General features: G+C 34.6%; 1 long non-coding RNA gene across 1 annotated transcript in view; it reads right to left on the bottom strand.

The window, feature by feature from the left end:
- Positions 1-12254, bottom strand: part of LOC126694842 (uncharacterized) — a 52451-nt gene extending 40197 nt beyond the window's left edge. The window contains exon 1 of the long non-coding RNA XR_007645903.1: positions 12093-12254. This is a non-coding gene — a long non-coding RNA (uncharacterized LOC126694842). The remainder of the gene's footprint in view (positions 1-12092) is intronic.
- Between the last annotated feature and the right edge of the window lie 201 nt (positions 12255-12455).

Genomic DNA, 12455 nt, shown 5'->3' with positions numbered 1-12455 from the left:
AGAAGATTGTGTTTTCTTACAAGTATAAAAAGAGTCATGGACAGAAAAATAATATAAAATTTCACTGAAATATCTAGAAATTTAAGTTTGAGGTAAAACAACGATATTTTTTATCCATTCTTATTTTTTTTACCGAGATTATTCAAACCTATAACTTATACATAATAGAGGTAACTATAATCTATCCCAATAAATTTGAATTTTGAACCGAAAATAGCCCCAAATGTATAAAGAGACGTCACAAATTATCCATATAACAAATCTCATCAGCCATCATAATATAAATATACTCGAGCTAGTTTCTTTCACCCATTAATAATGGTGGCACCACAACACAAAGTTACCACACGACCAGCTCCAGCAGCAGTCTTTGCATGTTTTTACGGCAAAAATGGGAAAATGCCCTTTTTGGGCAAAATAAGCAGCGTTCTGCCCTCTTTCTCAAACTAATATGGGAAATGCCCCTCTTTTGTAACTCGATAATAGTAAAATCAAGTTATGTGAATAACTCAATCTCACTATAGTTGAGTTAGCTTCAGCTTTGTGCCACGCTGGACAACCAGCGTGGCTTCCCTTTCTTAATCCCTACATAACTCGATTATAAGGAAAATGAGTTATATAACTGACTATACAGATCTCGAGTTATACTCTTGTTAAAGCTGTTTTCACACTGTCTTGGTGTCAGGCGTACGGGTTCAAGTCTTTTAATATAACTCGATTAATTGAATGTCGAGTTATAAAGCATACTCGAACTCCATAAAATTGAGTTATTCTCGTATATTTCTTCTCCTCCCATTCACAGTGTCTTTCTTTCTATTTGAACTGAATTCCACTCTGCTCCATAGATCCACAGCTGCTTTCGAACTCAACTAAAATTTGTATTACCTCAGGTAAAAAACTCACACTAGAATTTTATGGCAATGGTATTTTCATTTGATATTGTGCTGAATTTTTATTTTTTTGGTTGAATGAGTGTGAAGTAAGTACATTGGTGTGATTTTGGTTGTTTGTTGTAGTAAACGTTGGTCACAAGAGAATGAAATCTTTATTATAGCAACACTTTGTATTGCACATAATCATCATTGGTCATAATCATATAGGCAGTGTACATAATCATCATTGGTTAGACATTAACAACAACATTTTGTATTGCACAAAACGTGTAGACATTAACAACAATGTCTAATGTATATGGTCAAATGTTAGTGTTAGTATTTCATTTTTAGTATGTAATAGTACACAAATTTATGAATGTCTTTGTCGTGTACCATTTTATGCGGCATTACATTATTTACCAATAGTTGATGCACACTGTTAACTTGATCATTTGCTGTTATTGTATTTAGCATCAATGTCTGGTTCTAGCAACCCACAATTCTATAGGCCTCATGATGTGTTCACTGCTATGGATCATTGTTGGGTATTTGAAGATGAGTTTAGCTATCCAATCAATTTGAATTTGCAAAATAGTGATTACGTTCACAATACCATGAGACAGGAGTGGGCTTGGTTATTTCATGAATAACAAATGTTTTATGTTGAGTTGGTTGTTTTTAAGTTGCCAGTGCCTCGGCGACTCGCATCGCAAATGCCTAGAGACACGATCGACGAACTTCGTAAAGCATTGACCCGCATAAGAGAAGAAAATAATCGAATGAAGATACGTCTTAATCAATATTGGACCCAAGTCGAGAGTGGAGGGAGGGTGGTACGAGCATGCACAATTCATGCAATCACTTTTTGCTGATCCCATTTATCAGTCAGACATGGAGATGTCAGATAAAGAGTAATCATGTCGTGGTGTAATTAGATTTTGTTGTTGACTATTTTACTTAACTATGTTTTAAATGTATATGTGTCATTGTTGTTGCATTTGTATTATGTAAACCTTATAAGCATGCACGTTATTCGTAATCTAGTTTATTCCCACATAACGCATAAAAGTTAAATATTACACATATGATGTTTTTCAATAAGCACTTACAACATAACATAGAAAACTTAAAATAACTTACACAATGTCACCAATATGCATGCATTGCATATTGAACACTAACGCTACTAACATTATTAACTTAACCCTAGACATAACACACATACCACATAGGCATTTACTCTGACAGGTAGTCCTCGAAGTTGAGGACATTGTTACATTCCGCCAAAGTGAGTTGCCTGTTCGTTGCGGCGGCCAGCTCTTCCACCAACTATAGCATATGATACTTGGACCTATAGAGTATCATTAGATTGTTCTATTTTTTCATTGTTGTCACTGCACGCTCATATTGGTGCATGTTTCGCGGTGACAGTGTGAGCGAGACACGATCGACAAGAGGCGCTCTGAGTCTCATGAGATCATCGTGCAGAGCGTTGGACTTGTTCACGTGAAAGTCCCACTCTCGCCGCAGTCTGGCATAGTATTCCCTTTCGTCGAAATCTCTCTCCCCCCTATAGTTATCTGGAAAACGAGGTAGCATCCAATTGCGCATTGACATTGGAAAATGTGACTTCTGATCAGTATGTGTAGATGTTTTGCAAGGATAGATGTAAATGGGACTTTATATAAGAGTTTTTTAAGGGCAAATATTCATGTGGATGTGACTATATGTAAAGGTAAGTATTCACGTGAATAAAGATGATATGACTCGACTTGGGTATACAGTGGCACCTGTTGGTGCATGTGGTTCGCTGAGGCAGCTATTTGATATGGCTATAGCTTGTGCTACAACAGCGGGTTGATGATGTGTACTGCAAAGGAGATTGTGTATTTATTCACGTGAAGACTATTCAGCATTCTTATGCTTCATCTGACATGACTTGACAAGACAATGCCGAGCTCCGTTAAATGTATCATAAACTTTTCAAGGATGCTCTGCATCCTTGAAAGCGGTGCATTGCAAAATGATAAATACTGTGTATTGATGTGCGTGTAGGTGATATGATTGGACAGGGTTCAATAGTGCGAAGCTGTTGAGCAGCACATGCAGCACTGTGAACATCAATGTAGCAATGGTGGACAGCTCACTCCCAAAATTGATACATAAACTTTCCATGGATGCTCTGTGTATTCACATGAGTGTGGATGGGTACTTGTGGTCAGGGTTCAATAGTGCTGAGCTATCCACCGTAGCTACACTCATTGCTCCCTATGGTGGTATTTGGCAAGTGAGATTGAAGAAAGCTGATAACAACATTTGGTCTAGAAACTTGGTTAGGAGGATTTCATTGAATATCATTCTATCTGTTATGGTAATTTTTTAGTCTTCAAATATGAAGGAAATTCAAGCTTCCATATTCTTATATTTGATAAGACTGCCACTGGGATTCAATATCCACCCAGCAAGAATTGTAAATTGGAAGATCATCAGGTAGAAATAATAGACTTAGATGAAGATGATACAAACATATCTCCCTCAGATGATTTGCCCACAAAACATGAAGTCAGAGAAAAGTTTGTTACGAAAATATTTTCCAGCATGTCCAGAGGAAGAGAGAGAGCAATCTAGGCAGTCAAAAAGTTCAAGCCTAAAAATCCTTCTTTCATGGGTATCTCGTGGCCGCATATTATGGTGAGCCTTTATACATAATGTGATCATGATGTTCTCTTAAATATGGCCTTGAAACATATATGCTTTAATGCTTAGTTGTTTCTCCTTCTTATGCAGTATGTACTTGCTAAATTTTCTACCAAGTATATTATTAGGAAGCAATTTGTCACACTTCAATGTCATGGCTTGAACTCTAATGAAAGCAGCAATATATTCTCTATTTTCAATGTCAGTGCATACACTCATACTGTTTGCAGCAAATACAAATTCTACAATAAATGAAATCAAGAAACGATATCAACATGAAGTTTAATGTCCACACCTATCGCAGAAATGGAAAATATTTATATAAACTATACTTTCGTATATTAATAAATAAATTTTATTAATAGAACAGGTTACTTCATGTTCATGATGATAAGCACACCATAACCTAAAAGAATTATGTACAAAGCTAAGTGATTATGTGAAATCTAGAAGGGGGTTGCTATTTGTAAGCACCCCAGGCACAAGACCAATCAACCAAAGTTCTAATCAACAATGATTCCAACCGAGTCTTTAATCAATTTGTATCTTCAAAAATACAACTATTTTGCTCCTTCCACAGTAGCCATTTGTTTTGGCAATATGAAACAGAACTCTTTCAACAACCCATTTTCAAATAGTAGAAAATTTAACTATCACTTATTATCATCTTTTCTTCCCTACGCAAAATCTGAACCTGCGTCATACCCATAAAAAAATGAAAAAAATTGAAGATTTTGGTAATGCGAGATCCCCCTCTGATAAACATCCATTTCCCACAAAACAAATGCAGCACAAAACAGTAAAACTGTAGAGCAACATACCTGTAATCAACAGCGGTGGGTACGTTGAGGGTTCAGAAAGGGTATGGCAGAGCACCAGGGTATCGACAATGGCGACTAATCGAAAAGGGTGAGGGAGACTGATGGAGGGTGGGGGAGAGTGAGGAAGTGTGATCACAGAGAGCGAGGGAGAGTGTAGCGGGAGAGTGTGGAGGGAGAGTGATGGCAGAGAGCGAGGGAGAGTGTAGCGGGAGAGTGTAGAGGGAGAGTGATGGCAGAGAGCGAGGGAGAGTGAACAGGCAAAGAGTGAATAAGCATTGTGAGACGTTGGGTTTGAAAATGTAAAGCAAACTCAATTTTCTACTTACCGAGTTATGCGTTTATAAACGACCATATTTTAATTGGAAAAGGCCACATCTGCTTTGCCAGCATGGCACAAGGCTGAAGCTAACTCGATTATAATATAATCGAGTTCTTCAATGAATCTTGACTTCCGTATTATCGAATTACAAAAGATGGTCATTTTCCTAATTAATTTGGAAAAGAGGGCAGAATGCTGTTTTTTTTGCCCAAAAAGGGCATTTGCCAATTTTTTTCTGTTTTTACAGATGAAAATACTGCAAGAAAGGGTCGGCCTAACATATCCTGGGACAGTCATTGAGGCTTGTCCGAAGACCAAACTCACGCTCTGTCATCAAAATACGTTTGACCCAAGAGAACAAGATCAATCACAAAGCAGTTTCATATGCACGGATAATAAAAAATAAGCACTTAATTTAAACTCCAATATCAACTTATGCAATAAAATATATCAAAATTTACTTCAATGTTTTCCTAAGCCAGCAAATAACTATCCCATATAGTCTTGCATTGAAGAAATGATTAAAAAATAGCTGCTTTAATTTAAAAAATGAAAATATAAAAAATTAAATTAAATAAAGAAAAATAATTAATTAATTAAGAAAATAATCTATAATCAACATATAAAAAGTAGAAGTTAAAAGCAAACTACATCTCTAAAATTTGATGGTCTTTGAATTTTACACTTTAAAATTTCAAGATTTGCAATCATCAATTTTTTTTTTTTTGTTTAAACCTTTGAATGATCCTTGTTTATTTTAAATATTATTCATTTAGTTATTAATAGATCGTTAACACATTGGTATATGGTACACATAATGATTTTAGTTATTCACTTAGTTATTGATGCAACAGTGCTTAAATGATTTTACTTTCGTAAGATATATGGTACACATAATTAGGGACGATGAAGTGGACAACAAAGAGCAACTTCAAGTTCCTTTAGGTATAGGAACAAATTGAACATTAATGTTCAACTGCCTTGTTGCTAAAAATTTCAATTAACTTTTTCTTTTTCCCTTTCCTTTGTGTGTATTTGTTTCTTAATTTTTTCATAAAAAGTTTTTTAAGGTTAACTTTTCCCAGTAGTTATTAGTTGTACCACACATTCGACATTTAAAACTGGTGTCCAGTTCGCTCTGGTAGTTGAAAACAATCACATGCCATGGTTGTTAGTATCCGCCCATGGTACTACCCTTCTGCCCGTGACATTAATTTCGTATTATTTTTGGAGTACGTATTGGTGGGTGCCTTACGGCCCTTACTGCGTCCATCTCATCCTCAGATTATTTATGGGCCAATTTGTCCAAGTGAGAGGCCTACATTTTAATTAAAAAAAGAAAAGAAATTAAACTACTTTCATTTTAATTTTTGTTGCGTGAATCATAGTTGGCATTCCAACTCCACTATCTCAACATAATAATGTTGTCACAAAGGGATGTATGAAAATATTTTGAGGATGATAAAGTTGTTAGAAATTTTTTGTTTACATTCAAGGAATATGATATTAAAATTTTATTTGAAGAATATCTATGTGTTTAGCTACTACCGAAGATGGTGGTCTAGTGTTCAACGGATGTAAAGTGGTTTTGGGGGTGGATGACTCAAGTTTGAATTTCACAATAGGAAGCGTTTAGAATAAAACCCACACCCCCTTGGTCATTTCCCTCAAGTGCCTTCATGGGTTTAGGATAACAATTATGGCTACCGATTTTCCTACCTGTAGGCCTGAATTCATCAAGTAAGGTGTTATTATGGTCACACCCATGTAAGAAAGCCACTTTGATTACTTCCTCCTACCCATTTTTTACTCATAAAAAATTTAAAAAAAAACAAAACCTATACATGTATATCTCATTTGTGTTTTGCAAATGATATAATGATTTTTGTGGTATCCAATACCTCAGCTGGTCAGATTATTAATGATCCTTTACAGGAATTTCATCGTCTTTCTAGTTTCTAGTTTGAGAGTCATTCCAGCAAGAGTGAAATTTCCTATGTTAGGTTGGCTGATGAATTAAAAGGAACAAATCTCCATATTGTGGCATTTAGGGTAAATTGCCTCTAAGGTACATTGCAGTACCCCTAATTTCTAGCAAACTTTCAGCCAAGGATTGTCAGCCTCTTATTGAGAAGATTGATCACATAAATTCTTATTCCAAGTACCTATCATGCTGGCAGGTTACACTACTAAAATCAATCCTCTATAGCATTCAAATTTACTGGTGTAGTTTGTTAATCCTTCCCAAGCAATTTATTAAAACCATTGAGGAAAATTTAACAAATTTAATGATGTGACACAAAAGCTCCTGGAGTGAATGTTTCATGGGAAATGGTGTGTGTTACAAAGAAGGAAGGGGGATTAGGCATAAAAGAATTGGAGATTGAAATTTAGCTACATTCATGAAGCACATATGGAACCTTTTGGTGTGCCTAGTTCCATTTGGGTAGATGGGTGCATGTTTAGTTTATGGATAGTAAAGGTTCCTAGCAATTCTACTGACTTGTGAAAAATCTTAAATTTGAGTGATTATGATAGACATTTTATTCAGCACAAAATAGGACAAGAGAACTTCTGTTTTCTTGGCATCTGGATGGACCTCTATTTCCAAAATTTGGTCAAAGATTAATATAAGAAGCTGCCAGCTTTTTTGATGCAAAGATTTCCAGTGTTATTACAGATGACCAATGGAGGTGGAAACCAACTAGATCAGAGGAACTTGGTGCGGGTTCAAAGCAGACTATTCCAAGTTCAGATAGAGAATTGTGACTGTACATTGGAAGCTGTCTAAAATAGGCTAACTACTAGGGACACGATTCTTAGTTGGGTTATTAAGAGAGATTTCTTTCTTTCGCATAAACCATATGGAGAGTAGAGCGAGAGGCTACATTTTGTTTGATTGTTTTTTTACCGAAAGGACCTGGCGTCCGATTCAAAATTTGCGCAAGGTTGATTACTTTGGCTGATTTTGGGAGACCAATCTTCAGGAGGGCATAAGGAATCTAAAGGATAAAAGTTTAAGGTTAATAAGATTAGTGATTGGGTGCAAGTGTGAACCATTAAAAATTTGTCATATTAATTATTTGTAAAAGTGCTATTAAAAAAAGTTTGTGGCTGGATTTGTCCCAGTTCTCGATCCTGCCAATGATAGGATTGATATAGAATTTATTTATTTTTCTTGTTTTAAAATCTTGTGTATAAAAGTATTGCAACATTTTACTTAAAATGAAATTTTAGTAGTAGATTTTAATATTAAAATATTCTAATAAATTAATTAAGGCGAAAAACACATTTTAGTCCCTACATTTTCAGACGATTTCCATTTTAGTCCCAACATTTTATTTTTACCGTTTTTAGTCTCTATCCTAAAAAACGCTTCCTGTTTTGGTCCTTGCCGTTACTCATTTAACAGAAATATCCTACGTGGCAAATGGTCCAACAGTAAATGCTGACGTGTCTATTAAAATAATATTAAAAAAAGCCACGTCAGATAAAAATAATATTAAAAAATGTCACGTTAGCAATTTAATTTTTGAAAAAAACCACATTAGATAAAAATAATATAAAAATTTCTAACCTAATTATTTTTTTAAAAAAGAAAAGAAATTAGTTAAATTAAATTTTTTTCCTTTTTTTTGGAAGAACATGAAGAACGTGTTCTTCATTTTTCTTCCCCAACTAAGCTTGCCCAGAAAATTAAAAATTAAAAATTTACTTTTCTTTTCTTGCATTTTCTTAGCAACCAAAACTATAAAATCACTCATATTTACAAAATAAAAAGATATGCCCATAAAAATTTACAAAACACAAACATTCAACAAGATTTTCTTATGCTTTGAAACCAAACACAAAACTCAAACCCAGATTTTCGGCCTCCATGCACAACCAAACCTAGCGAAGCTTGAATAAGATCTTAGAGAAAGCATAACGAAACCCGGCACGACCACCACCACATCGAACAGAACCCAGCCACCACCAAAACCCGGTTACCAACGAAACCCAACTACCAAAAAGACCATCACGAAACCCAGCCACCAAACAGACCCAGCAAGCATCGAAACCCACCACCAAATGGATCCAACAAACACCCAAAAAAACCCACCACCAAAGCCGGCCACCGATTCAACTCCACAACCGAAACCCACCACCGAAACGCCACCACTAAAACCCAGCAAAGACCGAAAAAAAACCCACCACCAAAGCCGGCCACCGATTCAACTCCACAACTGAAACCCACCACCAAAACGTCACCACTAAAACCTAGCAAACACCGAAAAAAACCCACCACCAAAGCCGGCCACCGATTCAACTCCACAACCGAAACCCACCACCGAAATGCCACCACTAAAACCCAACAACCACCGATTCGATCCAACCAAAACTTAGTCAGATGAGAAGAGATAGATGAGCGAAACATGCTGTGAATAGAGAAAGAGGAATGGGAAACGTAGAAGAGAGATATAGAGGGAGAGATGGAGAACTGTGAATAGAGAAAGAGGAATGGGAAACATCTCCTGGAACGTTCTTCATATTCTTCCAAAAAAAAGGAAAAAAAATTAATTTAACTATTTCTTTTCTTTTTTTAAAAAAATAATTAGGTTAGAAATTTTTATATTATTTTTATCTGATTTGGCTTTTGTCAAAAATTAAATTGCTGACATGGCATTTTTTAATATTATTTTTATCTGACGTGGTTTTTTTAAATATTATTTTAATAGATACGTCAGCATTTACTGTTGGACCATTTGCCACGTAGGATATTTCTGTTAAATGAGTAATGGCAGGGACCAAAACGGGAAGCGTTTTTCAAGATAGGGACTAAAAGCGGTAAAAATAAAATATAGGGACTAAAATGGGGATCGCCTGAAAATGTAGGGACTAAAATGTTCTTTTCGCCATTAATTAAATTCTAAGATAGGAAATTGAATATTTGAATTAGAAGAAGACCCAGTCCCCTCTTCCGATGTTTGTTTATTCTAAAAAAAAAAAAAAAAAATCCCTATTGATAAGAAGAGAGAATGCTTTTTAATTTATAAATTTTTTAAGTTATTAGAGTTAATTAAGTGTCAAAATAGAGAAGAAATTGGTCAAGCAACACACAGGAAAAAGGTGATTTTTTTTTTTAAAAAGTTAAGTGTCATCCTCATCGTCTTTCCTTAGTTAGGGGTGTCAATGTTTGACACAACTTGCGAACACGACATAGGTTTTTATTTGTTAGGGTTGGGCGTTAGTAAATTCGGGTTATAAACGGATCGACTTGGAAGAGACACGATAAGAAACATATCATAAGCAGGTAGGGACGAAGCCAGAACTTGGTATTAGGGGGGGGCAAAGTATAACAAAAAAAAAAATCATTATGAAAGTCTAAATAAATTTTCCGTTTAGTGTGTGTATATATATACACACATATAAAAGGACAAATCAAAATCACAAATAGGCAAACAAAATAAACAAGTGAACAAAGAAATAAAGGCACAAACAGAAAAAATAAAAAAAAGTTGTCGCACTATGTACTCAGCACAACATTACTATTCATTGACTTTATTATATCTCAAGTCCCAAATAATTTCAAACAAACTAACTTTTACTTTTAAAGAAGACATAGGGTGAGTTTGGTTCAGCTTTTTGAAAAAGTGCATAATGAAAAAGTGGAGTTTTCAAAAAGTGCATAATGAAAAAGTGCTTTTTCAAAAAGCTGAGTGTTTGGTAAAAGCTGTTAAAAAGTGCTTTTTAAAAAAGCTGAGTGTTTGGCTAACACTTATAAAAGTGGTAGTTTGAAAGATAAATTACCAAAAAGGACAATGTATATAAGAGAGCTTATTCCATACTTAAATCAATATTGTGAAATTTTTTTTTTCACCAATATTAGCTAATAATAACCTACCACTTAAGATTTATTGTGAAAGTATTGTGATAATTTATACTGATTTTAATTTGAATGTACTATTATAATTATTTTTTTCAATTTCTAAACAAATTATTTTTTTCTCACCAATATTAACTAATAATAACATACCACTTAAGATTTATTGTGAAAATATTGTAAAAATATTGTAACAATATTTCTCAATTTTAATTTCTTATTCTTTATTTTGTGTTTTCCTTATTTTATTTTATTTTTTTATCCATATTTTCTTCTTTTTTTTCCCTTTTTTTTCTCATCCACACACATACCCTTCATTTTTTTTCTTTATTTTCTTTTTTCCTCCCTTTCCCTGCCACTTCCTCCACACACGTGCCCCTACCTTTTTTTTTCTTTATTTCCTTACTTTTCCTTTCCACTTTACACTCCACACCACTCCAGAATGTTCCACTTTGTTCAAACCCCTCTCTCATTCCTCAAGCCGACTCAACGTTCTCTGCATCTCTTTTTTTTTTTTTTTGACACTTCGAAGCTAATGATGATGATGAAGAAGATGAAGATGATGATGAAGTCTCTGCATCTCTCTGCATCTCTTTTTTCGTCCTTTTTCTTTATTTCCTTATTTTGTCTTTCCTTCTTTATTCTTTTTTTTTTTCACACTCCAGAGAAGAAGAAGAAGATGATGATGATGATGAAGATGAAGATGATTGAAACATAAGGATTTTGGGATTTTGGGTTTTTTTTTTTCTATGGATTTTGGGTTGATTTTGAGTTGGGTTTGGGATGGGTTTTCCAATGGGATTTGAGTTGATTTTAAGTTGTTTTTGTGTTGATTTTGAGTTATTTTTGGTTTGGTTTTGTTGATTCTGTGTTCGGAATATGAAATGTTGAAATGGGTTTTGTTAATTGTGGGGATAGACCTGTGAAGAAGCAGAGGAAGACGAAGAGGAAGAACTGAGTGATGGGTATTTCGGTATTTTTAATATTGCAACGGTAATAACACAAAACGTGCTATGCGCGTTTTGATTTATGGACCCCTGAGGGTCCATAAATCTTCCGCGTTTTCTCTTCAGTTTTTATAAAAGTTCAAAACGCAACTTTTATAAAAAAGCTGCGTTTTGAGCTTACCAAACGCGCAAGCTGGTTAAGCTTTTTTGAAAACGCCCTTTTTGGGCTCAAAAAGTGGAACCAAACGGGCTAATAGACACTATCAGAAAAGCATAACTATTAACGATTCAAAAATTTTCAATTTATATAAGCACAAAAAGACAAAATTCAACTCACAATGCACAACACGTGGGTAGATATCAATAACCAATCCATTACTAGTCACTTCTACTATTATTTTAAAGTCATTATTTAAGTTTTTTTTTTTTTTTGGTAAAAAGTCATTATTTAAGTTTTAAAAAAAGAGAAATAGCTCTCTCTGTCTCCCGTTTCAGACAGTAACAAAGAGGCTTTTATTTTTTTTTTACTCATTGCTCTTGCTCATATGAGAGATAAACAGAGAGAAATACCAGATCTGGTGAGTCGGGGTTGGGGGTGAGTCCGGTGGCTCTTCTGCTGCCGTGCTGCTGCTACTATCTCTCCCTTCACTGCTTCAGTTCAGCCTTTCAGCCTCTATGTCTCTAGGTTAGGCTTAGGGTTTTGTTTCTTTGTTTGTGGGTTTTTTTTTTTTTTTTTTTTTTTTTTTTTTTTTTGGTCTTTGGCTTTGATGGAATGACAGATTAGTTTTGTTTTATATATTTGAAAGGCCGGACTATTTGTTTTTGGTAAAATTTAGTTGATTGGGTTAAATTTTCTTTCGCTTTGTTATTTGTGATTTTTGTTGTTGTGATAAATTTTTTGGGCTTGCTAAATTTTCTTCTAAATGAGATCCA

The sequence above is a fragment of the Quercus robur genome, chromosome 8 (genome assembly GCF_932294415.1).
Source record: "Quercus robur chromosome 8, dhQueRobu3.1, whole genome shotgun sequence".
NCBI classification, from domain to species: Eukaryota; Viridiplantae; Streptophyta; class Magnoliopsida; order Fagales; family Fagaceae; genus Quercus; species Quercus robur.
This window is presented reverse-complemented; position numbering and strand designations above follow the sequence as displayed.